Here is a 26,991-nt window from a genome sequence, read left to right on the forward strand (position 1 = left end):
GTAATCAAAGTTAATATTTAAACAGAGCTAAATATATAAATTATCTCATTTAATCTTCACAAAACCCTTCAAGTATTATCAATCTTCTTTTACAGATGAGGGAATCAAAGCTCAGCAAGATTAAAGTTATTGGACCCAAGTCCCATACCCAATGAATGACCAACCAAGATCACTGCTCCAGGTCTAATGCTTTGAATTTCCATTTACTAAAGCAATTGCTTCTGACATCTCTTGGCCTTCCAGAAAAATATTATTCCTATTTTCTACCTTAAAATGAACAGTTGTATAATAACCAAAACTACCTTGAGAAAGAACAACAAAACTGGATGCATTAAACCCCCTGATTTCAAACTATACTACAAAGCTATAGTAATCTAAACAATATGGTATTGGCATAAAAACAGACACATAGCTCAATGGAGTAGAATAGAGAACTCAGAAATAAACCAAGACATACATGGTCAATTAATTTATGACAAAGGAGCCAAGAATACACACTGGGGAAAGGACAGTCTCTTCAATAAATGGTGTTGGAGGGCTGCCTGGGTGGCTCCAGTTGGTTAAGCTGCTGGGCTCCAGAGGCTACTAATCCTCCTTGAGAGTGAGCCTTTCAAAGAGATACTTGCCCAGCCCAGCCTAGAGGCCAGCCTGAAAAGGTTAGTCAGGTGGTCACTCATCGTTTTGGTGAGTTTCACCTCCTCATCTAGGAAGTGGTTCTCCAAAAAGTCACAGAGATGGGAGGTCAGCAAGGACAGAACCCAGGGCATACAGTTCCAAAAGGGCCTGGTTCAGGCTTTTCCAGAACACAGGCAGTTCAGGGTTTTCTTGGGATGGCTGCTGCACATCTTGGAGGAGGATGTGGCCAACATGCTGGTTTTGAAGCTTCAAGAGACATTCAGCACCCTTGTGCTTCTCTTTAGCCAACTTGTAGAAAAAGTGGCCCACATCCTCCAGAGCCACATCATCATAGTCAAAATGAAAGCCCAGAGAGAGGTAGGTGTTGGAGGCCTGCAGATGCATGTTGACCAGGCACTTGACAGTGGCCTCCATCTTGGTAGAATAATTCTGATGAATCTGGGAGCTCATGGTTGATTGGCAATAAGGAGCTAAACTCAAAATAGGGTGTCCAGGAAGCACAGGATGGCCAAGAAAATGGCTCCAAAAGTTGTCACTGGAAAAAAGGTTAGAGGGTTGTCAGAGATTGGTAGAAGGGGTATCCCTGTCTGTTCTGTCCAAACACTGTTGAAACAAGAGATAGATCTGTAGGACCGCTGGGTGCATTGTCACACTTATATGTAGAATCTTAAAAAAAACATAACAATAAAAATTTCATAGATTGTAGGTTGCCAGAAGGAGGTGAAGGGTGAATAAAATGGGAAAAAAGAGTCAAAGATACAAAGTACTGTTATAAAATAAGTAAGTCATGAGGTTATAAAGTACTGCATGGCAATTATAGTTAATAATACTATATTGCATATTTGGAAGTTGCTAACAGAGTAAATCTTAAAAGCTTTTTGCCTAAGAAAAAAAATTCTGTTACTATATGTGGTGACAGATATTAACTAGATTTATTGTAGTGGTAATTTTGCAATATATATAAATATCAAATCATTATGTCATATACCTGAAACCAAGATAATGTTGTATGTCAATTATACCTTAGTTTTAAAAAAGACATGATGGGGTGCCTGGGTGGCCCAGTTGATTAAAGCATCCCACTCTTGGTTCCAGTGCAGATCATGATCTTGGGGTCATGAGATGAGCCCCACATCAGGCTCAGCATGGAGTCTGCTAGAGATTCTCCCTTTCTTTCTCTATGCCCCTCCCCCCACCCATGCGCATGTGTTTTCTCCATCTCAAACAAACAAACAAATAAATCTTTATTTATTTAAAGATTTATTATTTATTTATTTATTCATGAGAGACACACAGAGAGAGAGAGAGGCAGAGACATAGGCAGAGGGAGAAGCAGGATCCATGCAGGGAGCCTGACGTGGGACTCGATCCTGGGTCTCCAGGATCAGGCCCTGGACTGAAGGTGGCATTAAACCGCTGAGCCACCGGGGCTGCCCCAAATAAATCTTAAAAAAAAAAAAAAAAAAAAGACATCAGGGCACCTGGGTGGCTTAGATGGTTAAGCGTCTGCCTTCAGCTCAGGTCATGATTTCCAGGTCCCTAGAATCCAGCCTCACACGTACACCCAGCTCACCAGGGAGTCTGCTTCTCCCTCTCCCTCTCCCTTTTCTCCTGCTTGTGCTTTCTCTTTCTCTCTCAAATGAATAAATAAAAAATCTTAATAAAAAATTAAATCTAATTTTAAAAAGATGTGAATGGACAAACTGAAGTATATTAATGTAAGGACTATAGAGCAATACAAAAGGATTATTATTGATACTTATTGATACATATAACAAAATAGTTGAATCTCGGAAAAATTATGAAGAGTAAAAAAAGCAGGTAGGGATTTCCTGGGTGGAAATCCCTACCTGGTTAAGCTGGTTAAGCATCTGCCTTCAGCTCAGGTCATGATCTCAGGCTCCTGGGATTGAACCTCACATTAGGCTCCCTGCTCAGTGAGTAGTCTGCTTCTCCTTCTCCCTCTGCATGTTCCCCATGTTCCTTCTCTTTCTCTTTTTCTCTCTCTTTCTCAATTTCTAAATAAATAAATAAATAAAATAGATCAAGCTATATTTATATATATATGTTTACACAAATATATTTATATAAAATCTAGAAAACTCAAAATGGCAGAAAGTTAATTAGTAGTTTCATGGGGATGTAAGTAGAGGGAGAGATTACAAAGTACAAAATATTTTGGAGCAGATAGAAATGTTATTTTGTTTTTTTTTTTTGTTTTTTTTTTTTAATTTATGATAGTCACAGAGAGAGAGAGAGAGAGAGAGAGAGAGAGGCAAAGACACAGGCAGAGGGAGAAGCAGGCTCCATGCACTGGGAGCCCGACGTGGGATTCGATCCCGGGTCTCCAGGATCGCACCCTGGGCCAAAGGCAGGCGCCAAGCCGCTGAGCCACCCAGGGATCCCTAGAAATGTTATTTTGATGGTGGTGACAAATACATATATCAAATTTTATACTTTAAATATGAATAGTTTGGTATATTGATAAATCAATAAAGGTGAGGGGGAACATGATTAAAGAAAAAAAATATTGTTGTTTTAATTTCCTGTAGAATGGTCTGTGATCCTTTCAAAGAGCAGCTTGTTTTCCATAATTCAAGAGAGTTCACTTAATTAGGTCAGTTTTATAATTTCTCAATTTTGACCGTAAGTGGTTTTCACAACACTGACACCTTTATTTTTATTTTTTTATTTTTATTTTTTGACACCTTTATTTTTAAATCTGGACACCTTAAAAAGGCTGAGGAGAGTGTCTTGATTCTTTCTCAGTAACTGGCTGAAATGTATTTGTTTGCAGGATTTCTTTCTTTTTAAAATGGAGCCAAAGCAGGGTTTGAACTTACAACTATGAGATCAGGGCCTGAGTTAAGATCAAGAGTTGGATGCTTAACTGAATGAGCCACCCAGGAGCCCCACTTTGCTGGATTTCTAAGAGGAATAAACTACTCTCATTGTACCCAGCATTTTATTAGGCTACAAGCAACCACGGGTTGCTCATAGGCTATTTTAAAGGAGGAGAGTCTATTGTAAAGCTATATTTAGAACAAAACTGGAACTGGATTTCAAACTGGAAAGTCATCAGGATCTGAGGCAACTCTAGGAATTAGCTATCCTTTTCGTCTTTCTTGTGGGTAGCAACTCTTACTCTGTGACAGCCACTTTTTCTCTCTATGTATTTATTCTACTCTCCTTCCTCTACTCATTGTTTTATTTTTCTAAAATATCTTCAGTTTGCTCCTCCAGGTCCACTTTTCATCCTTCACCATAAGGCTCTCTTTCCTGGAAGCCTGACCTGTACAGATTATATGAACAAAATGAGGACTGTATTTATTCTCCTGGCTTTCTCCTTGCAAGGTCACTTTAAGCACACTGTCCCTCAACCAGAGATTAAATGCTCCTCTCAAAGTGACTCTCTCTACACAACTTTCCCCTTCTAACCTCTTCCTTCACTTGGCCCTTCAGGTCTAAGGGTGGTAATAGCTCCCTTACTACCCAGATGAGGTTCCTCTATGATCCCCATAGCTCCCTTACACCCTGCCCACATATTTCTAATTAGTTCCTTTGTACATAAAATCTCCTCAACTTATCATTTGCACATGTTTTTTGTTTTCTTGTTAGAACCCTGAGTTACATATTTGTTTATCTTATTTTTCGTGTTTTATTTCACAGCTTCTGCTTTGGTTTGCCATGATCCACCAAGGCTCCAATTCTATCCTTACCTAATATTCTCTATATTTGCAAATTCCAGTATCTAAGTGAGAAAATCTCAGGCAAGTGGCTTACTTTGTTTTTCTTTCTCTCTCTCTCTCTCTCTCTCTCTCTCTCTCTCTCTCTTTTTTAAGGATTTTTTTTTTTTTTTAATCCAGGAGAGACGCAGAGAGAGAGAGGCAGAGACACAGGCAGAGGGAAAAGCAGGCTCCCTGCAGGGAGCCCGATGTGGGACTTGATCTTGGGACTCCAGGATCACGCCCTGAGTGTAAGGGCAGACATTCAACCACTGAGCCACCCAGGCATCCCCTTACTTTGTTCTTTCAAAGTAAGAAAGAGTGGGAGATCACGGGCTAGCTGAAGGACTGACAGCTCTTAGGACAGTTGCCTGTTCCTGGGCCACACATTAGGGGAAGGGAAGTATGAAAGTGAAAAATAGCATAGTACAAATACCCTGTCCTCAGAAACCAAAAATGAGATGATCTCTCATAGAAAGTAACTTTGAGCATGAGCGGGTTCAATGTTTAACGTGAAAAAAATTTAAAGATGTTATAAAATATTCTGGTTATTCTTAACCATGCTAACATTTTGTGATGTACTAATATCTATCCTCCTTTGGCCTTATCACATTAAGTTTGCTTGTCCTCATCATTTATAATGACCCAGAGGAATCCAAGGCTTGAGGTTGATTAAAATCATGCGTCTCAACAGGATAGCATAGGCAGCTAAAGTACCAGAAATAATTCAGGCTTTAAAGCCAAGTAAGCTTGGCTCAAAACCCTAACGTTACAACTTATTTGTTTATTGCTCTGAACTTCCATTTCGTCATCTGTAAAGTAAGTATAATTGTATCTACCTTATAGAGTTGTTATGCAGATTAATGAGAACATACCTAAAGCGTAAAACAGTAGATGCTCAGTAAATAGTAGTTATTACGAGCTCATATGCTTGTTTTAATTAAACACTCACAGAAAAAGCTTTTGGCTTAATTTAGAATCATTTTTAAAGGAGGGGAGAAAAAAAAGGAAAACAGATTATTACTTTCCCTATCTTTCCCTGCTAAGCTTCAGGACCTAAGATTGTTGTGAGTTCAGTCATACCAAATTCTGGAGTCAATCCACACCATCCCTAATGGTATGTTAGAAATATCATTGCCACCAGCAGATGAATCTGAAATCAATCTTACCCTGAAAAACATATCCTATATACCTATATATGCCTTTTCCTCAACTCTCAATTGTTTTTTGTTTTGTTTTAAAGATTTTATTTACTCATTCATGATAGACACAGAGAGAGGCAGAGACACAGGCAGAGGAGAAGCAGGCTCCATGCCCGGAGCCCGATCCGGGTGATGTGGGACTCTATCCTAGAACTCCAGGATCACACCCTGGAGCCAAAGGCAGACACTCAACCACTAAGCCACGCAGTTGTCCCAACTCTCAATTGTTTTGACCAATCTGTAGAATTTTTACTTTGATGATTTGCATTATTTCCTCCCTTAGGAACAGAAGCCCTCCCTCTTTTTTTTTTTTTTTTAAGATTTTACTTATTTATTTGATAGAGAGAAAGACAGAGGTAGCGAGCGAGTGAGAGAGAGAGAGAGAGAGAGAGAGAATGAGCAGGGAGAGAGAAAGAAGTAGGCTCCCTGCTGAGCAGGGAGTCCTATGTGGGCTCCATCCCAGGACCCTGGGATCGTGACTTGAGCTGAAGGCAGATGCTTAATCACTGAGTCACTCAGATGCCCCTAGAAACAGAATCCTAACTTGAACCCTAACCTGGCTGTCTGGGGGCCCCTCCAAAATCTGCTTGGTCTAGCACTTGGCAGTTCCTTCTCTCTGGAGCTGATCCAACCTTTGTATCCCCAGCTGATGGCTAAGGACCTATTTCAAACTGGAAAGACCCTACTAACGCTATTTGTATTCTTTTTTTTTTTTTTTTTCGCTATTTGTATTCTTATTTGATGGGAGCCAGTTTGGCAAATAGGTTTCATATTAGGTAACAGCAGGATTTAGTTTCCTGGAGCCCTTTGCTGAAAAGTACTGTAGGGCCTTACTTCAACTAAGAAAGAGGACCCTAACTGACAAAGAAAGTGTGCCTTCAGGGCAAGATTAGGAAATGTGGAAAGAAAATGTGGTCGCATATAGGCCAGGCCCTGGCTTAGAGATGGTGATAGCATTTGCCACCTTGGTTTAGTGATTCCCGTTGCTTGATTCCCATACTAGGTTACAGTCCTTTTGCATTAATGCCAGCCATTAAGCCTGAGTTTTTCCACATGCTTTTGAACCTTGTGATTTAGACTGAGGTTACCCTGGGTGGGGGTGAGGGGTGGCCTTTACAGTAATTGGTTGGCTGTGACTGGCGGTCATTGTTCTTCTCCAGGGCAGGGTAGCTGTATCTACATAACTTCTCCATTTTCAACTTAGGGTGGTGTAACAGTTTGTCACTGTTATAAACCCTGGGTTACTTTCCTATCATTTGTGATTCCCCTACACTCCACCTACACCTTTATAAATGGTCTCCCCTCAAGTTATCCTATTTTGAGTGTTCCATCTGTTTCCTGTTGGTGCCCTAATACAAGTACTTACTATGTACAAGGCACTGAGGATACAACAGTAAACAAAGAGATAAAAATTCCTACTTTCTGGAGATTAGATTCGAGCCAGCTCCAAAATGTCTTACAGGAGAGCCTGCCTGACTTACAGCCTTGCCGGTCTGAGATTCATATGCCTGTCTTGTCATTAGTCACAATGAAGGAAATGCACAGCTGTGCCTGTAAGTGTAGTAGTTTTGTATAAACCCTTAATATAAAGTCATCAGAAAATCCTAAGGGTATCTGATGAGGATGCAGAAGGCAAGTTGAGGGCAAAACACAAGCTGCCACCTTGCAACCTTCCCCCACTCCTGGGTGGGATATGTGTGACATTCCTCCAGGAAACTTCCAACTATCTTGACATTAATCTTTTGCTAGAGGGGAGGACACAATGGAATATTACTCAGCCATTAGAAACGACAAATACCCACCATTTGCTTCAATGTGGATGGAACTGGAAGGTATTATGCTGAGTGAAGTGGGTCAATCGGAGAAGGACAAACATTGTATGTTCTCATTCATTTGGGGAATATAAATAATAGTGAAAGGGAATATAAGGGAAGGGAGAAGAAATGTGTGGGAAATATCAGAAAGGGAGACAGAACATGGGGACTCCTAACTCTGGGAAACGAACTAGGGGTGATGGAAGGGGAGGGGGGCAGGGGGTGAGGGTGAATGGGTGACGGGCACTGAGGGGGGCACTTGACGGGATGAGCACTGGGTGTTATTCTGTATGTTGGTAAATTGAACACCAATAAAAAATAAATTTATTATTTAAAAAAAAGGGGGGAGAGGACAATCTTAGCTTGACAATAGCCAGGCCTCCAGTATCCTGTGTGTCTTCTTTAGTATATGAAAGTCCTTTTGGACACTTCCCTTTTTCCTTATTTCCCTCAACCCTATAGAATATATTCAGCCCTTGCTCACAACCCCAGTACAGCAACTTTTTCTGCCAATGGGTCCTGTCACTGTGCTTTAATAAAATCACCTCTTTGCACCAAAGGGGTTGACTCCAGACCTCACCAACCTTTAGAAAACACAGCAGTAGGGTCTCTCAGACTTCCTGAAATCTCTTATGTGTTGCCTTCATTTATTCAACAAATATTTATTAAGAGCCTAAGTGCTCAATACATGTTAGTTGCTTTACTGTGTTCTAGGTATCATGCTGTAAGCTGAGAGGTAGAGGGAGGGTAGGAAAAAGAAGGGAACAAAGATGAATAGGATGGGTTGTGTGAGAAATAGGCTCATAAACAATCACCATGCAATATAAAATGGCTGTAATAGAGTTTTGTGAGAAGTGCTGTGAGAGTATAGAGAAAAGAATGACTTAATTCATTTTGGGGATTGGGAAAGGCTTCTCTGATGTGATGTTTGATCTGAGCTTGGATGGATGAGTAAATAGTTTTCCAGAAAGAGGAACAGGGAAGGATGTTTTGGAAGAGGAAAGGAGTTATGTAAAGTTCTGAGAGTGTGTCAGAAAATAAATAGTTTGCTCCACAATATAGAGTACCATGTTGGGGATGGTGGCAAGGAATGGGACTGGAAAAGACATGCAAGATCCAACTTTTGAAGGAGGATTGTATTTGAAGAGTTTGGAGTTTATTCTAGCAAATAACAGGAAATCCTTCAAAGAATTTTAAACAGAGAAGTGAAGAAAAATCATATTGTGTTTTAAAAAGAAAATGGGGAGAGCAGTAGATATGGAAAAAGATGAAAAACATGGAGAACACATAGACTTTTATTGTAACAGTAGAGGAAAGATATGACGAGGGCCTACATTAAAACGATGAGATTGGACAGATAGGGAGTAAACTTCATTGATAATTAGGAGGCAGAATCAAAAATTTCAAATTTATAACGTGCGGATGAAGATGGAAAGGGAAGAGACCAAAATAATGCAAAATGGATGGGAAACTAGTCGCTGATTTGGTAAAACAGAGAAAGGGAAATTGAAATATCTTGACAGATGATGAGGGAACTCTAGCTGAGGACAAAGCACAAGCTCACACCCAATCCTGGGGGGTGACATTCCTCCAGGAAGTTCCCAACTGTCTTAAGTTAATGTCTTGCTAGAGAGAAAAACAACCTTAACTTGACAATGTCAAGGCCTCCAGTATCTGGTGAGTCCTCTTTGGCATAAAAATCCTTTTGAAACCTTCCTTTTTCTTACCTCCTCCAACCCTGTAGGTATATAATCAGCCACCCCTCACAACCCTTCATAGCCCCTCTTCCTTCCCACTGGTCCTGTCCCTGTACTTTAATAAAACCACTATTTTGTACCAAAGATGTCTCAAGATTCTTTCTTGGTCATCAACTCTGGACCTCACCCCACCAAACTTCACCTCTATTCTAAAACTACATCACCAGGGGTGCCTGGGAGGCTCCGTTGGTTAAGCCTTGGGTTCAGGTCACGATTCCCAGGGTCCTGGGATTGAGTTCCGCATCAGGCTCCCCACTCAGCTAGGAGCCTACTTCTCCCACTGCCTGCCACTCCCCTTGCTTGTGTGCCCTCTCTCCGTGTCAAATAAATAAAATCTTAAAAAAAAAAAAAAAAAAAGAAGAGGAATCTGTCTTGCCAAAGGAGAAACCAATAAGAAGCGAGCTGATTGTTGCAGAAACTAAAAAATGTCAGTCACTGAAGATACCAGGTGTGTTAGAAGCTGAGAAGTGAACTGAAAATAGGTAAGTTGATAGTCTAATATTACAAAGAATGTTGGGCCCACAGATCACTCCTGTCCACCAGCTGAGTCAGCGGGTATCCCTTCTCTAGCAACCTCCTCTTGAACTAGAAAGGCCTTGAGGTCAGAGATATTAGGCAAAGTAGAAAGTAGGGGTGAGACCTAAAACTTGGAAAGAGGATTGAGTTTCCCAAATCCTGGAACTGCCCCTCCCTTTTCTGGGTCTCCAACTCAACTCCTGGAATGTTTGCACCCAGAGTCAGAGATAGTCCTCAAGCAGAAGACTCTCACCTACCTCTCCCTTTATAGGAATGTCCATAGGAAACAAGCCTCATACACATTGAGCTTGTAATCAGGTATTTCAGTCCCTCACTCTTTTCTTTTTTTCTTTTTAAAGTTTTATTTATTCAAGTAATCCCTACATCTGCCGTGGGAGCTTAAACTGCAGGCCCCGAGATCAAGAGTCGCATGTTCTTCCAACTGAGCCAGTCAAGGTACCTTTTTAATCCCTCACTCCTAAACATGAACAGACAGTCAAAAGTCACCAGGAAAGTGAAGAAACTCTGTTAAAAAGGAAGGCAGAGGGATGCCTGGGTAGCTCAGCAGTTGAGCCTCTGCCTTCGGCTCAGGGCATGATCCTGGGGTCCTGGGGTCGGGCTCCCTGCGTGGAGCCTGCTTCTCCCTCTGCCTGTGTCTTTGCCTCTCTCTCTCTCTGTGTGTCTCTCATGAATAGATTAATAAAATCTTAAAAAAAAAAAAAGAAGAAGGCAGAAATAGACACAGAGCAAAGGGAATTGGAGGAAACAGCATGCAGGGAGTTGAGGAAAATATTTTTTAAAAATTAGTATCTTTATTGGAGTGCCTTGGTGGCTCAGTCAGTTAAGTGCCTCAACTCTTGGTTTTGGCTCAGGTCATGATCGCAGGGTCATGGGATCAGCCTCATATCTGTGCTCCTGCTGAGTGCAGAGTCCGCATGAGATTCTTTTTTTTTTTTTTTTTAAGATTTTATTTATGCATTCATTCATGAAAGACACAGAGAGAGGGGATTCCTGGGTGGCTCAGCAGTTTGGTGCCGGCCTTTGGCCCAGGGCACGATCCTGGAGACCCGGGATCGAGTCCCACGTCGGGCTCCCTGTGTGGAGCCTGCTTCTCCCTCTGCCTGTGTCTCTGCCTCTCTCTCTCTCTATGTCTATCATGAATAAATAAATAAAATCTTTTAAAAAAAGAATGATATTTATAAAAAAAGAAAGACATGATTTTATTTATCATAAATAAATAAGAATAAAAATAAAAATAAAAAAGAAACTATGATTTTATTTATCATAAATAAAAAAATTAAAAAAAATAAAAAAAAAATAAAGTCTGGCCAAATGAAAAGGTGCTCGTAGCAGGTGCAATATTCTGGAGATGATAGATAAGCATTTATTTATTCATGAGAGACACAGAGAGAAAGAGAGGGAGAGACACAGGCAGAGGGAGAAGCAGGCTCCATGCAGGGAGCCCGATGCCAGACTCAATCTCAGGACTCCAGGATCACACCTTGGGCCGAAGCGAGGCGCTCAACTGCTGAGCCACCCAGGTGTCCCTAAAATATTTAATGAAAGTCTTTTTCTCTGATTCTGTGTTCTCCCAGCAACCTTATAATTATAATTTGTCTTCCCATATAAAGTTCCTAAAGGAAGAGAAAGGACATACAACTAAAGACACAAAGTCCTCTTGGACTTTTTATTATACTTTTTATTATAATATAAATAAGCCAGCACTTGCATTTTTATATAGTAGACTCTATAAATGAGGTTAATGTCAGAATCTTTTCAGAGTCCTGGACAACTCTATGGCCTTCAAGACTGAGGGCCAGATACTGACTTGTGAATTCACCCAGATGGTGCCAACCTAGAGGGATCAGTCAGCCAGCACTGCCTTGGCAGTACTCTGACCTCTCTACGTATCACCTTCTCCTTTGAAGTTCTTCACCTATATGAAGGGATATATTAATAATGTGACACAGGAGACACACATCATTGTTCTAAAACTAAATGATCCTAGTTAGTCTTTTATTTTTTCAATTCTGATATTAAGGTGTTTTTTTTTTTCTTTTAATTTGAGAGAGAGAAGTGAGTGCATGAGGAGTGTAGAAGAGGCAGAGAGAGGGGCACTTGGGTGGCTCTGTCGGTTGGACGTCTGCCTTCAGCTTGAGTCATGGTCCTGGGGTCCTGGGATCAAGCCCCATGTACGGCTTCTGGCTTTCCCTTCCCCTCTGCTGCTCCCGCTGCTTGTTCTCTCTCTCTCTCTCTCTCTCTGTCAAGTAAATAAATAAAAATCCTATTTTTTAAAAAAAGAGGCAAAGGGAGAGGGAGAAGCAGATTCCCCTCTGAGCAGTGAACTAGCCGTGAGACTTGGTCCAAGGACCCTGAGATCATGACTTAAACTGAAGGCAGACACTTAACCAACTGAGCCACCCAGGCCCCTCATGATCTGTTGCACATTGGTTCTTACTTACACCCACATAGGTTGAGAATTTGAACTCCATAACTACCTACTGACAATATTAAGGACAACTCACTGTCCATTACATCTGGGCAGGATAAATACCACAGTCTACTTGCAATTTCTTCTAAAGCTCGCGATCATAAAGAGAGCTTCATGACTGAGAGAGGCATCAAGGTTGCTGTTACCTTCTTGCACTTTTTATGGTCCAGGCCTTGCCACTGGAAGAGTAATTCATGGACCAACGGCATTTGCAACACTTGGAAGCATGTTAGAAATGCACCATCTCAAGCCCCATCTCGCTCTTACTGAATTTGAATTTGCATTATAGCAAGGTCTCCAGGTGAATCAAATATACTGTAACATTTGGGAAGCACTGATCCGAGGTGTGTTTTTCAAGCTGTAGTTGCAGCCCTTTAATGGCTCATGAAATCAGTTTAGTAGTTCTGCCACTGTAACTGGGCCCAAGGGCGTGAGAGCACCTGCTTCAGAAGTCCCAAACAGACCAAGTTCGGCCACTCGCCACTGACAAAATCCAAAGGCAGAGAAATGAGTAGTGGTGAAACAAGAAAGAAATTTATCTCAGCAAGGCCAACACTGGAAAGATCATAGATGACATCTCAAAGACTGCCTCTATAGGGCTGAAAATACTTCTAGGTTTATATAAGGAAAATGTGGGACAAAGGTCAGTGGGTACATGCAGGTGGGCAGGAAAGATCAGGTCGATCACTGTCTTGGGGTCAGTCACTTGGGGTCTTGCTGGCTCAGGGCAGTTATTGCTTGAGGGAGTAGTTTCAGTTTCCATTACTAAATTAAGAGATGAGCTGGAAAGAACTTAATCAATTAGAAAGTACAAACTGAGGTCAAAATGGAGGTGGTTGGGATTCCTCTTTCAACTCCAGCATTTAAAAAATGAGATAGAACAGAAACACTCTTACATGTGTAAGAGATTGTTTTATGAAACTCTTGTTTTAGTTACAAATAAATTTATATTTATTGAGTCCTTATGTAAATAGTGGTCCTGGTCAAAAAAGTTAGAAAGCCTCTGGGTTAGGGCACTGTTCTGTAAATGTTGTCTAGATTAGGAATCCCCAAAAGTATATAACATTTAGGCCCCCATTGAGGAGGGAACAGGAATTTATGTGTTAAATAAGTACTCCCAGGTAATTCTTATTCTCATGTATAGCGAATCTGAGAACCACTAGTCAGGCAGTGATTCTCAGTCTTTAGTATGCATTAGAATCACCTGGAGGGCTTGATAAACCACAGGGTGCTATGTCCCACCCCAGACTTTTTTTTTTTTAATTTTTATTTATTTATGATAGGCACACAGTGAGAGAGAGAGGCAGAGACACAGGCAGAGGGAGAAGCAGGCTCCATGCACCGGGAGCCCGATGTGGGATTTGATCCCGGGTCTCCAGGATCGCGCCCTGGGCCAAAGGCAGGCGCCAAACCGCTGCGCCACCCAGGGATCCCCAGACTTTTTAATTCAGTAAGTCTGAGGTGTTGCACACATATTTCAGTTCTAACAAATTCCAAGGTGATGTTGATGCTGCTGGTGTACCGACCACTGGCCCAGGATCATGAAATCATAACTGTCAAGGGCTTGAAATCAGGATATTGCTTCAAGCTGAATTATTTCTCTAACTTACAGCTAGACCCCGTCAACATTCTCAATAGTTTCTGTATACACCATCCCAGCATCATCATATAGCAAAAAGGCTTTTCTTGATCGTTCCAAGGAGGACCTCCATTGAATAGCTTTTTATTCTTCTATGAATCATGGTTCTAACAAGCCAAAGGATATACACCTTTTGCCAGTTCCTGCTTTCCCTGGAGTTTACCCTGTGCCGCATTCAGATTTGCACTCAAACAAGAATGTGATTAAAATTCAGAACTTGTGAACTTTTCTATTCACAGATACTTTTCTTACTAAAAGTATGGTCCTTCCATAGACAGCTTCCCTTTCACCTACGTGCTAATCAGAAATGCAGATTTTCCCACATGACCCCAGACCTACAGAATCAGAATCTCTGGGGTTAAGACTAATAATCTTGGGATCCCTGGGTGGCGTAGCAGTTTGGCGCCTGCCTTTGGCCCAGGGCGCGATCCTGGAGACCCGGGATCAAATCCCATGTCGGGCTCCCGGTGCATGGAGCCTGCTTCTCCCTCTGCTTATGTCTCTGCCTCTCTCTCTCTCTCTCTCATGACTATCATAAATAAATAAAAAAATTAAAAAAAAATAATAATCTTTAGGGACACCTGAGTGGCTCAGTGGTTGAGCGTCTGCCTTCAGCTCAGGGTGTGACCCGGGCCAGGGATAGAGTCGCGCATTGAGCTCCCTACCGGGAGCCTGCTTCTCCCTCTGCCTGTGTCTCTGCCTCTCTCTCTCTATGTCTCTCATGAATAAATAAATAAATTCTTAAAAAAAAAAAAAAAGACTAGTAATCTTTAGAGTATCTTTAACAGGCTCTCCATGTGGTTCTTAGGCACCGTCAAGTGTGTGATACACTACACTAAATCACTTGCAGATGCTAGAAGCCACTGTTAAACGGTAGTATCTGTATATCACCACACTTGGATTCAGCTGTGTTCCTGGGGGACCCAGCAGCAATATTGACTTTGGGGATGTGACCCTGGTTTTTCTGACACCATGGCCAACACAGGGTAAGTAGCCTATAAATATCAGCCATACTTTCCTATATTTATTGGAAATGTTCATGTACACTTATAATAAGTGCATACTTATACCTCTTGAAGCTTATCACCAGAATTTTTCCCCTCCTTTCCTGATTCAGTGACTTTTTTCAACCTTCAACTATTTGCATGGAAATAAGTATCATTGTTTGTTTTTTTTAAAGATTTTATTTATTTATTCATGAGACACACAGAGAGAGAGAGAAAGGCGCAGAGACACAGGCAGAGGGAGAAGCAGACTCCATGCAGGGAGCCCGACGTGGGACTCGATCCCGGGTCTCCAGGATCAGGCCCTGGGCTTAAAGGAGGCACTAAACCGCTGAGCCACCCGGGCTGCCCAAGAAGTATCATTGTTAAACTGAAAGTTAATGGGTGGTGAATTTTAAAACTTGTTTTTAAACTTAAATTCAGAAGTTGAACAGAGACCTACATCGGATGTATGTAGGCTGTCTAAAACATATGGAAACCTATATTGTGGGCCAGAACCTGTCCTTAGCAACTCACAATCTACTCCTAATGAAGTCAACTCCATTTGGTGCAATACAATAAAAGACTTGGTATTGCCAGAAAAATCTTCATTTAAAAAAATTTCCCTCAAAATCAGGGGGATCCCTGGGTGGCTCAGAGGTTTAGTGCCTGCCTTCGGCCCAGGGCGTGATCCTGGAGACCTGAGGTTGAGTCCCACATCGGGCTTCCTGCATGGAGCCTGCTTCTCCCTCTGCCTGTGTCTCTGCCTCTCTCTCTCTTTCTCTGTGTCTCTCATGAATAAATAAATAAAATCTTTAAAAAAATTTTCCCTCAAAATCAATTACTTTCTTATCACATTATTAGGATAATTTCTCCCAGTGGAGTTTGAAGCTGCTGCATCAGCTCAACATACCTAATATCCCCATAAAACCTATCCAAGCTAATCTGGACATTGTGTGTGTATGCGTGTGTATTCACTACTTTTTAATACAAAGGGAGAACAGTTAGTTTCTTTTAAACCCATAACCCTTGTAATTCTTACTTTTCTTATTTTTTAAAAGATTTTATTTATTTATTCATGAGAGACACAGAGAGAGGTAGAGACATAGGCAGAGGGAGGAGCAGGCTCCCCACAGGGTGCCCAAAGCAAGACTCAATCCCAGGACCCCGGGATCATGACCTGAGCCAAAGGCAGACACTCAACCACTGAGTCACCCAGGTGCCCTATTTTTCTTATTTTAAAGAGAAGGAATTAGTCTTAGCAATATTCTTCCTTGTAATTAGTTACCACAATATATATTGATGGGCTTTGTTTTCTCTTTCACATTTGCACCCAACTGGAGGGTGCAACTGGCTTTGTGCAGTGCACACTCAGCAGCTACAAATTACTTTCTGTTTGCAAGTCCCCACCAGTGTACTATATCACCATTAGAGATTTGTCTATTACTGGTGACAGATACATTGCAAAAGGTCCAGAATAGTTGCAAAGATGCAGAAGGTTTAAGAATGGCTATAGCAAAAAATCTCCAGTGGTAAATTAGGACAGTGGGTTGTGTGATAGATAAGAGCGTGGGTTTTGGATTCCGACAGGTCTAGGTTTCATTTTTTTTTAAAGGTTTTATTTATTTATTCATGATAGACATAGAAAGAGAGAGAGAAAAAAAAAAAAAAAAGAAAGAGAGAGAGGCAGAGACACAGGCAGAGGAAGAAGCAGGCTCCACGCTGGGAGCCTGATGCGGGACTCGATCCCAGGACTCCAGGATCAGGTAGGGGGCCAAATGCAGGCGCTAAACCCCTGAGCCACCCAGGGATCCCCCAGGTCTAGGTTTCAAATCACAGTGTCAGTATTTATAAACTGTGTTAACTTACATAAATTCTCAGAGCTTCATTGTTCTCATCTGGAAAACAGGAATAATAGTAAGAGTGTTGTAAGGATTAAATGAGATAATGCATGTAAAGCACTAATACTGCCTGGCATAATATAAATGCTCAGTAATTTTTAGCTATTCTTACTATTATTAGTAATCAGGTTATTATTTCGTAGGCCACGATGATTTATTCATGTTGAGTACTGAATGGTTATATGTCTCAGAAATGTAAATCTGTCTGCCCCTAGATACAAAATTATTTCATTCCCTTCATGTTGATTCTCCTTTATCTTTTTTGAGTGTATTTCTCTTCTTATAAGCAAACTCATGCTTCATAATAATTACAATTATGTGGTAGTACCAACATCAAGCTCCTGATTCCAGGGAACTTTATGCTATAGGTAAGGCTTGCTCTTTTGGAAACTACTAGCTTTGAATTTGTTCTTGGCAAGGAAGATTGTTCTCCCTTTATTCCTTGCTATTGTTTTCCCGATGCCAATTTTTTTTTCCAATGCCAATTTTATTTATTTTTTTTTTTATTTTATTTTTTTAATTTTTTTTCCAATGCCAATTTTAATTCAAAATATTTTTCTTTTGTCTTTTGGAGTTGGGTGGGTGTACTATTGCATCAGAAATGATCATGGTGCTTTAGTGGGTGAGGTGAGCTTGCATTTGTTCTTAGCTTTAAATATGTGTCAGTAACTATTTCAGTGGTATGATAATGTCCAACTTCCCAAGAGGGATCTAGCAGTCCTAGTCTCAGAGTTGGCCACTGAAGTAGTTTTTTGAACAGCTGTTATACTGCAACCTGGAGCTTAAAAATGGGGAAAACAGCATGAACAGTCCACAGGGAAAAAGTGCCTGGTTATCTTTAAATATGTAGGCTTCTGCCTTCATCTACAAAGTAACCTGATTTGGGAATCAGATAGGAGCCAAAGATCAAGATATGCGGCTGGACTCTGTATGGGATTTGTTCTATCAGAAGTAATAGAACCTCACAGAATATTCCTGAGACGTCTGAACAGTCTTAGCTTAAAATAATTTCTAATTAAAGTTGATAGTATCTGAATCTTTTCTTGGGTAGAACCTAATGAATTATAGGCATTTACATTCTTTCATTCAATATATAAAAGATTGAAAATTACACTGTGGCAGATGGATAGCTTACTATATGACTTCCTGAAAGCACAGAAGGTCAGGAATGTTGATGTTTGTCTAACGCCGCCACTCAAGCTTCAACACAATTTTTTACAAAGTAAATCAAGCAAGCAAAAGATTGGTGTGTGTTTTTTTGCAACTTTTTTTTTTAATGGAACTTTACTTGAGAATCTCAAGATGATTAATTTACATGTGCTATCTTATTAATATTATAAATACTGGAATGGAAGTATGAATTATATTTCTGTATCCTTAGCAGCTAGCACAGTACTTATCCCTAATAAATATTTGTTTAATGAATGACTGATTAAATGAATATATGAATGAGAAAGAGAAAAGGAGAGAGAAAAAGAATGAAAGGAAGATGAGTGGATGAATGGATGTAGGATCACTTATCCTTTTTAAAAGATTTTATTTATTTATTCATGAGAGACATAGAGAGAGGCAGAGACATTGGCAGAGCAAGAAGCAGGCTCCCTGTGGGGAGCTTGATGTGAGGCTCAATCCCAGGACTTTGGGATCACGACCTGAGCCAAAGGCAGACACTCAACTGCTGAGCCCCCAGGCGCCCTTGTCCTTCTTTTAAAGGTGGATAAATGGTAAGAGTTAAAGTGATTCATTGAGGACAGACTGGCAATAAAATGAACATAACCAAGTGTTGTAGATTAAAAATATCCACCACCGCCCCAGTGGCTATATCTTATTGTTTAGGTAGTTCTCAATCCTATCTGCATGTGAAAATCACCTGAAGTACTTTTTTTATAGGATTATCAATGCTCCATCCCTCAATCCTTCCCAGGTGTTTTTCAAAAGGTGGTTCTAACGTGTAGTCAGAGTTGAGAATCACTGTGTTAGGGAGTAATACTTGTTATATTCTTCAAGGTTTAAAAAGAGAGAGAAGCAAAAAGATACATTTGCCAAAACTTGCTTTTGTTCTCCTTCCAAAGCTTTTTAAATTCAGTGTTAGGTGTCTGCTTCACCAAGAATAATGTCTTAGTCTGTTCAGTCTGCTATAACAAAATATTATAGACTGGGTGGCTCAAACAGCAAAAATTTATTTCTCATGGTTCTGGAGGCTCAGAAGTCCAAGATCAGCACATTGGCAGATTTGGTGTCCTGTGAAAACCACTTCCTTGTTCATCAATTGCTCCCTATCTTTTTGCTGTGTCATACATGGCAGAAAGAGCAGGGTGCTCTGGGGTCTCTTATATAAGGACCATTAATCCAATTCATGGGGTTTCCATCATTATGTCCAAACCACCCTTAAAAGGTACCATGACATTGGTTTGCCTAGTGTCCCTATAAAGGCAGGTGAAGTAACACAGAAGTTAAAGTGCAAGAATGCTACACAACACCTTGGGGTGTGTCTAGATAATATACTTTTCCATCAATATCAAAAGCCAATACTCTTCTCATTTGCTTACAAATCTCATGACTCAGCTGAATTTCTTTCAAGCATAAGGATCTTAGCACAAACAAGTAAAAAATAAAAATTATATGAAAGCCAAATTGCATTTTCTTTTCTCCACTACTGCAGGAAAATTTCCCACCAGAGGCCAATTTTAGACTCAGTTTTTAGAGTTGTTACCATTGTCTGAAAATATAAGATCCGTGAAGGCAGGTGTATTTTGTTTTTTTGTTTGTTCTTTTACTGCTCATTCCCGTAGAATATAGACTTCTATGTTCATAGTATATATTTGATGAATATTTATTGAATGAGTAAGCACTGTGGTTTAGGTATTGAATGGTGGTTTCCAATTTTCAAACATTGAAAAATTCTGTGGTGACTCTTATGTATATATGTATGTGTGTCTGTAATCTCTATGCCCAATATGGGGCTTGAACTCACCACCCTGAGATCAAGAGTCGCATACACTATAGACTGAGCCAGCCAGTCTATACCCCATGGTAACTTTTTAAGAACTTCATTATCATTATTATGAGTGTCTAGAATGAGTATTGGAATAGATCGTTGTTATTTTAGTCTCCTCAATATCATTTCCTCCTCTCTTCTTCAGGTGGTAAACCCCTCTTTTCTATCGGGAACCAACTCAAGGTAGACTCTGTCCTCCCTGGCCAGACCTGTTCCATCAGAAAATTACATCTCTTATTCACTCCCACTTAATCCCCTCCACAGTTTGGTTCCGTTTTTTTGTTTTTTTGTTTTTTTTTTTTAAGATTTTATTTACTTATTAAAGAGAGACACACAGAGAGAGAGAGAGAGAGAGAGAGGCAGAGACATAGGCAGAGGGAGAAGCAGGCTCCATGCAGGGAGCCCAATGTGGGACTGGATCTTGGAACTCCAGGATTACACCCTGAGCCTAAGGCAGATGCTCAACCACTGAACCACCCAGGTGTCCCCATAGTTTGGTTTCTAATTAATGTTAGGACAATCAGTCTGCCCTGCAATTTTTCTGCTGGAGCAATAGGAGAGATTGTCTCTATCTGCTGGACTTAATTGTGGATACCTTTTTGGAGTCTGGAGTCAGCAACAGTCATCTTTCCCATTTTGTCACTAGGACCTTTATGTACCAGTACACCAATTAGAGGCAAACAGAATTGAAAGATGGAGAAAGAGAGAGGTTAAAGTGCAAGGATCAATAAACAATAAGCTTTAAATATATATATATATCAGTAAACAATTATATATATATTTTAATAGAAATATCCTGTCATTTCTGATTAGAAATATCCTTTTTGTCTTTTCTGATTATGAAATTGATAAGATAGTCATTGTAAAAAATTCAGAAAATACAAAAAAAAAAACTGAAGGAAATTAAAATTATATTTAGTTCAACACCTGATGCAGACTCAATCCCAGGACCCTGGGTTCACAACCTGAGCCAAAGACAGATGCTCAGTCATTGAGCCACTCAGGTGCCCCTGAAAATGATATTTTTGATACATATCTTTTCTTATTCTTTTTTAAAAAAAATTTTTATTTATTTCTTCAGAAGAGACACAAAGAGAGAGAGGCAGAGACACAGGCAGAAGGAGGAGAAGCAGGCGTCATGAGGGAGCCCGATGTGGAACTCAATCCGGGGACTCCAGGATCATGCCCTGGGCCAAAGGCAGACGGTCAACCACTGAGCCACCCAGGTGTCCTGATACATATCTTTCAATACATATATGCATGTTAGTACTTTTTTTTCTTATGTTAAACAAAAGTGAGATCATGTTTTTTATAAACTCCTTTGATCAATTTATGTGTTATAAATATCTCTCCATGGGAACGCCTGGGTGGCTCAGTGGTTGAACATCGCCTTCAGCTCAGGGCGTGACCCCGGAGTGTGGGGATCTAGTCCCACATCGGGCTCCCTGCATAGAGCCTGCTTCTCCCTCTGCCTCTTTCTGTGTGTCACTCATGAATAAATAAATGAAATCTTTAAAAAAAAAAAAATCTCTCCATGTCAGTAAAGATAGATTACTCATTATTTTTTTTTAAATGTTTATTTATTTATGATAGTCACAGAGAGAGAGAGAGAGAGGCAGAGACACAGGCAGAGGGAGAAGCAGGCTCCATGCACCGGGAGCCCGACGTGGGATTCGATCCCGGGTCTCCAGGATCGCGCCCTGGGCCAAAGGCAGGCGCCAAACCGCTGCGCCACCCAGGGATCCCGATTACTCATTATTTTTAATGACTATATAGTATTCTATATAGGTGTCTGCTTTACCAAGAATAATGTCTTAGTCTGTTCAGTCTGCTATAACAAAATATTATAGACTGGGTGGCTCAAACAGCAAAAATTTATTTGTCATGGTTCTGGAGGCTCGGAAGTCCAAGTATTCCATTGTGTAAGTTAATTATAGTTTACTTACCCACCCTTGTTGCTGCAGATAGTTCTTAAAAGCTTTTGACTGTTTTCTGAAAAAGCACTAAAGCTGACATTTACTGATTTCTTATCACTTCTCCTTCAGAGTCTCCTTATTCTAAATTTTCCCAGCATAATTTTAACAGTTGTAGATTATTAGTTAACATGGGGGTGGAGCAAGCAGACTTTCTCTGAGCTATAGAAAGTATAAAAAGTAGTACTTTTGCAACTGTGAGATATTTCTTACCAAAATTTTAGCTTATTAATTTCATAGAGATGAAGAATAAGCATCATGTCCCTGGTGTTTAATGAATCTCTTGGCTGGTTTTCAGATTCATTCAAAAATAGTGTTTACATAAATGCCTGTGGCATAATATTTTGGTGCTGACTGTACCACTCCCCGGTGACTACCAAATCTCTAATTATAAGGGTGTGGTTATTCAGTGGCCTGAACAAACCCAGTTCCAAAGCAGACATCATTTATGTTTTATTAAGATAACAAAAACAAGGTTCAGCTACCGGAAATGAAGTAATTACAGTGATCTAGAAAATGTATAAATATCCAGTGTAAAGAAACATGACAAATCACAGGTAGAAGATATATGTTTTATCAGCAAGAGTTTATAAAGCAAGATGAGAAAATTAAATCATATCTCAAAGGAAACATACAAACGAAGAACCCTTGGATACTCTTGACATTCTTTCTAACATGGCCAGCTTCTTTTGAAATGGGAGCCAATTATAACAGAAACCAAGATTATAATAAAATATCTTTGATAGAATCATTTTGAAGAAGAAATGTAGGGCACATAAAGCTGTTTTTGTGAGTTCCCACTCATGCCTTATGCTTCCCATTTACAAAGAACAGCTCTGTTGCTATTGGGCAAGTCCCGTTTCCAGGTTATTTTTGGAGGGCTAACGCCTTTGTCACATAATAAAAAAACTTAAACATTGTTAGGAACAACTGCAAATAAAACTCTGAAGAGCTATCATAGACTACTAGGAAAATACTTCAAATTGAATATTTATGCTACCTTTCATCTGAGTCATACTCATATATTAAAGAGAAGCTGGTGTAGTAGAGCCATGCAGAGAACATTTAAAAGCATAAAAGCTTAGTAGTTCTTGTTGACATTTAATTTTTACTCTCCTCTGCATCCTTTATTGAGATATAATTGGCAATTTTAAAATTGTAGAGGGACACCAGGGGCTTAGTCATTAAGTGTCCATCTCTTGATATTGGCTCAGGTTATGATCTCAGGATTGTGTGATCAAGCCCTGCTCTGGGCATGGAAACCGCCTAAGATTTTCTCTCTCCCTCTCCAACTGTCCCTCTCTCCCCACTCCCCCACTCTCTATCTCTCAAAAAATTTTTTTACATATTTAAGATGTACAGTTTGGTTTGATATATGTATACATTGTTAAATAATCATCACAGTCAAGATAATTAACATAATCTATCACTTCACCTAATTACCTTTTGGGTGCATATGTGGTGACAACACTTAAGATCTATACTCTTAACAAAGTTCAAATGTAACCAATTTCAAATAGTTACATTGTTGCACATCAGAGCTTCACAACTTATTCATCTTGTATAAGTGAAATTTTGTATCCCTTGACAGTATTTCCCCATTTCTCTCTTCATGCAGCCCCAAACAACCACCATTCTCCTTTCTGTTTCAGTTTAATTATTTTAGATTCCACATATAAGTGAGATGAAGCAGTATCTGTCTTTCTGAATCTGGCTTATCTCCCCTAGCTAATATCCTTCAGGTTCATCCATGTTGTTGCAAACGGCAAGATTTTCTTCTTTTTTTAAGGCTGAATATTGTTTCATTGTCTATATATACACCATCTTTATCCATTCATCCATCGATGAACATTTACATTGTTTCCATATCTTGGATATCATGAATAATGCTGAAATGAATACAGGTATGAAAATTCCACTTAAGTACCAAAAAATATTTATCATAATTAGACTATAGAGACTCTCAACTTCTCTCAATTTTTTTTTAATAGGCTCCAAGCCTAGCATGGATTTCAGTGTTCGACTTGAACTCATGATGGTGAGATTAAGACCTGAGCTAAGATCAAGAATCAGACACTTAAAAAAAAAAAAAAGAATCACTTAACCAACTGAGCCACCCAAGCGCTCCAACTTCTCTAAATTTTTGTATGGTTTCTTAGAATTATATTATTTTTGAAGAATAAATAAATTTGAGAAAGAAAATCTTAACTTTTAGGAGGCTCTAAGTGATACTTAGACAAATCAATGTATGTGGAAAATAACTTAAATTAGAACAATGATTACAGGGGGAATCCCTGGGTGGCTCAGCGGTTTGGCGCCTGCCTCGAGTCCCGCATCGGGCTCCCTGCATGGAGCCTGCTTCTCCCTCTGCCTGTGTCTCTGCCTCTCTCTCTGTGTCTCTCATGAATAAATAAAATCTTTATATATATAAAAAAAAAAAAAAACGAGTACAAGTAATCGTAAAATTGTTCACAATGTTTAGGATTAAGTTTCAGAAGCATTGTGAAAGGTTTATTGTAAGATATAAAATATATATTTAAAAGCATGTAAATTTATATCTTAATCACTTGAGTTTTACATTCTTTGTATTTATTTGCTTCAAAGAGAAATATTTCTTCTTCCAAATCACAAAATAAAAAAAAAAAAAAAAAAAAAAAAAAAAAAAAAAACAAATCACAAAATAGCCTCCCAAAGAGAACTTTGCATATTTGTTTTTGTTACTCTTAAGTCGTCTTCTTCTTCTTCTTCTTCTTCTTCTTCTTCTTCTTCTTCTTCTTCTTCTTCTAAGATTTTATTTACTTATTCATAGAGACAGAGAGGCAGAGGCACAGGGAGAAGCAGGCATCATACAGACAGCCTGACATGGGACTCAATCCAGGGTCTCCAGGATCACGCCCCTGGGCTGCAGGCGGCGTTAAACCACTGCACCACCGGGGCTGCCCTTCTTTTTCTTTTTTTTAAGTAGGCTCCATACCCAGTGTGGAGATCAATGCAGGGCTTGAACTCATGGCCTGAGATCAGGAGTTGGATGCTTAACCAACTGAGCTACATAGGTGCCTCTGCCACTCTTAAGTTCATCCAAATTCTGAGACCTAAAAGTACTTCAGACAAGCCTATAGAATTCACTAAAATGAGTTAACTTTATATACTTCTTTCTTTATAACTTTATATACTTCTTTATTTATATTAATAATTACTAATATAATTAGTAATATTAGGGAAGTAACTATTGTTCTTTCAATAGGGAAATGATTGTCATTACTACCAAAGTCTTTGTAACAGGTACAATGATTCAGAACTTGATCTGTGGGAATAGGAATGAAGTAATAGTTGAGACATTTTAAAATTATAAATAGGGTAAAACCAATGGAATATAATAATATACCAAAGCTACTGTATTACAATAGGGAAGTACAAGTAAAAACAAATAGCCTAGTGCAGAAATAGTCTATTATACATTGGAGTTTAAGTTGTAATGTGGGGGGTGTTGTGCTGTGGGAAAGAGAGATGGATTTGTAAACCCTGGAGCAAGGATCTGCATACCCAAGGCCTGCTGTGTGGAGATCCTGGGTGAAGCCACCGTCACCATGTCTGACCCAGAGGGAAAACCTTCAACTGAGGACTTGGGGGATAAGAAGGAAGGAGAGGAGATCCCTGGGTGGCGCAGCGGTTTAGCGCCTGCCTTTGGCCCAGGGTGTGATCCTGGAGACCCGGGATCGAATCCCACGTTGGGCTCCCGGTGCATGGAGCCTGCTTCTCCCTCTGCCTGTGTCTCTGCCTCTCTCTCTCTCTCTCTCTCTGTGACTATCATAAATAAATAAAAATTAAAAAAAATTTAAAAAGAAGGAAGGAGAATACATTAAACTCAAAATCATTGGACAGGATAGCAGTGAGATTCATTTCAAAGTGAAATGACAACACATCTCAAGAAACTCAAAGAATCATACTAAGACAGAGAGTTCCAATGAATTCACTCAGGTTTCTCTTTGAAGGTCAGAGAATTGCTGATAATCACACTCCAAAAGAACTGGGAATGGAGGAAGAAGATGTGATTGAAGTTTATCAGGAACAAACAGGGGGTCATTGAATGATTTAGATATTCTTTTTATTTTTTTCTTTACCCTCAATCCTTTTTTATTTTTAAAAGTAGTTCTTTTGTAATGTGGTGTTCAAAATGGAATTGAAAAAAAAAAGGAAAAAAAGGGAAAAAAAGGAAAAAGACGAAAAAAAGAACAACAACAACAACAACAAAAAAAAACAAAATGGAATTGAAAACTGGCACCCCATCTCTTTAAAACATTTGGTAATTTGAATTCTAGTGCCCATTATTCATTATCACTTGTTTTCATTGCGATGATTTTTGGTGATCAAACCTCAGCCCCCTTCATATTGCCCTTTCCTTTTTAAAAATTACATATGTGCACAGAGAGGCCACCTTTTCCAGGACTGTGCATTTTCAGGCTTGTGATAAATAAGATCGACCAGTATAAGTGCTCATGATGACTTTCCAGTTGGCCCTGAAGTTCTAGCATATGATTACTTCACTACTGGACTATGACTTTCAGTGGGAGATGGAAGTTTTTCAGAGAACTGAACTGTGGGAAAATGACCTTTCCTTAACTTGAAGCTTCTTTTAAAATTTGAGAATCTGGACCAAAAGAAGAGAAATATCAGGCTGGAGTCGAGAAGACAGAGATGGTGAGAGTAAATGACTAAGTCCAAAGATGGCTTCACTGAAGAGAAAGCATTTTAAGATAAAAGTCTTGTCAGAAGATCCCAGAAAAGTTCTAATTTTCATTAGCAGTTAATAAAGTTATTCATGCAAAAGTGTATTCAACAAAACACTGCTCTTTTTTATTTTATTTGTACTTTTTGGCCTGAGATATGGGTTTTAAATGGACATTGTACCAGCTTCATTAAAATAAACAAAATATTTGTAAAAACCATAAAACAAACAAATAAATAAATTATAATGTGGGGAGCAGGGTGCCTGGGTGGTGCAGTTGGTTAAGCATCCCACTGGGTTTTGGCTCAGGGTTTCAGCTAAAGTTGTGATCTCAGGGTTGTGAGATTAAGCCCTGAGTTGGGTTCCATATCCATTGTGAGTCTACTTGGGATTCTCTCTCCCTCTGCCCCTCCTGCTTGGGCTCTCTTTCTCTCACTCTCAATAAATCAAGTAAATCTTTAAAAAAAAAAAAAGTGTAATACAGAGTATTTCACAAGTCAGTCAAGAAAGTAAGAACCATTCCAAAACAGTTATCTATTGGGATGCTTAGGTGGCTCAGCAGTTGAGCATCTGCCTTTGGCTCAGGGTGTTATCCGGAATCCTGGGATTGAGTCCTGCATCAAGCTCCCT

The 26,991-nt window shown here is 39.7% G+C and overlaps 1 long non-coding RNA gene and 1 pseudogene across 2 annotated transcripts in view; one reads left to right on the forward strand and one right to left on the reverse strand.

The window, feature by feature from the left end:
* LOC140631521 (uncharacterized) overlaps nucleotides 1–26,991 on the reverse strand; it is a 45,479-nt gene that overhangs the window by 13,134 nt on the left and 5,354 nt on the right. For both annotated transcript variants that reach the window (XR_012029062.1, XR_012029061.1), the window contains exon 2: nucleotides 16,633–16,661. This is a non-coding gene — a long non-coding RNA (uncharacterized lncRNA). The remainder of the gene's footprint in view (nucleotides 1–16,632; nucleotides 16,662–26,991) is intronic.
* On the forward strand, nucleotides 25,223–25,779 carry LOC140631520 (small ubiquitin-related modifier 1-like; annotated as a pseudogene).

Source organism: Canis lupus, chromosome 4, assembly GCF_048164855.1.
Source record: "Canis lupus baileyi chromosome 4, mCanLup2.hap1, whole genome shotgun sequence".
Classification (NCBI taxonomy): domain Eukaryota; kingdom Metazoa; phylum Chordata; class Mammalia; order Carnivora; family Canidae; genus Canis; species Canis lupus.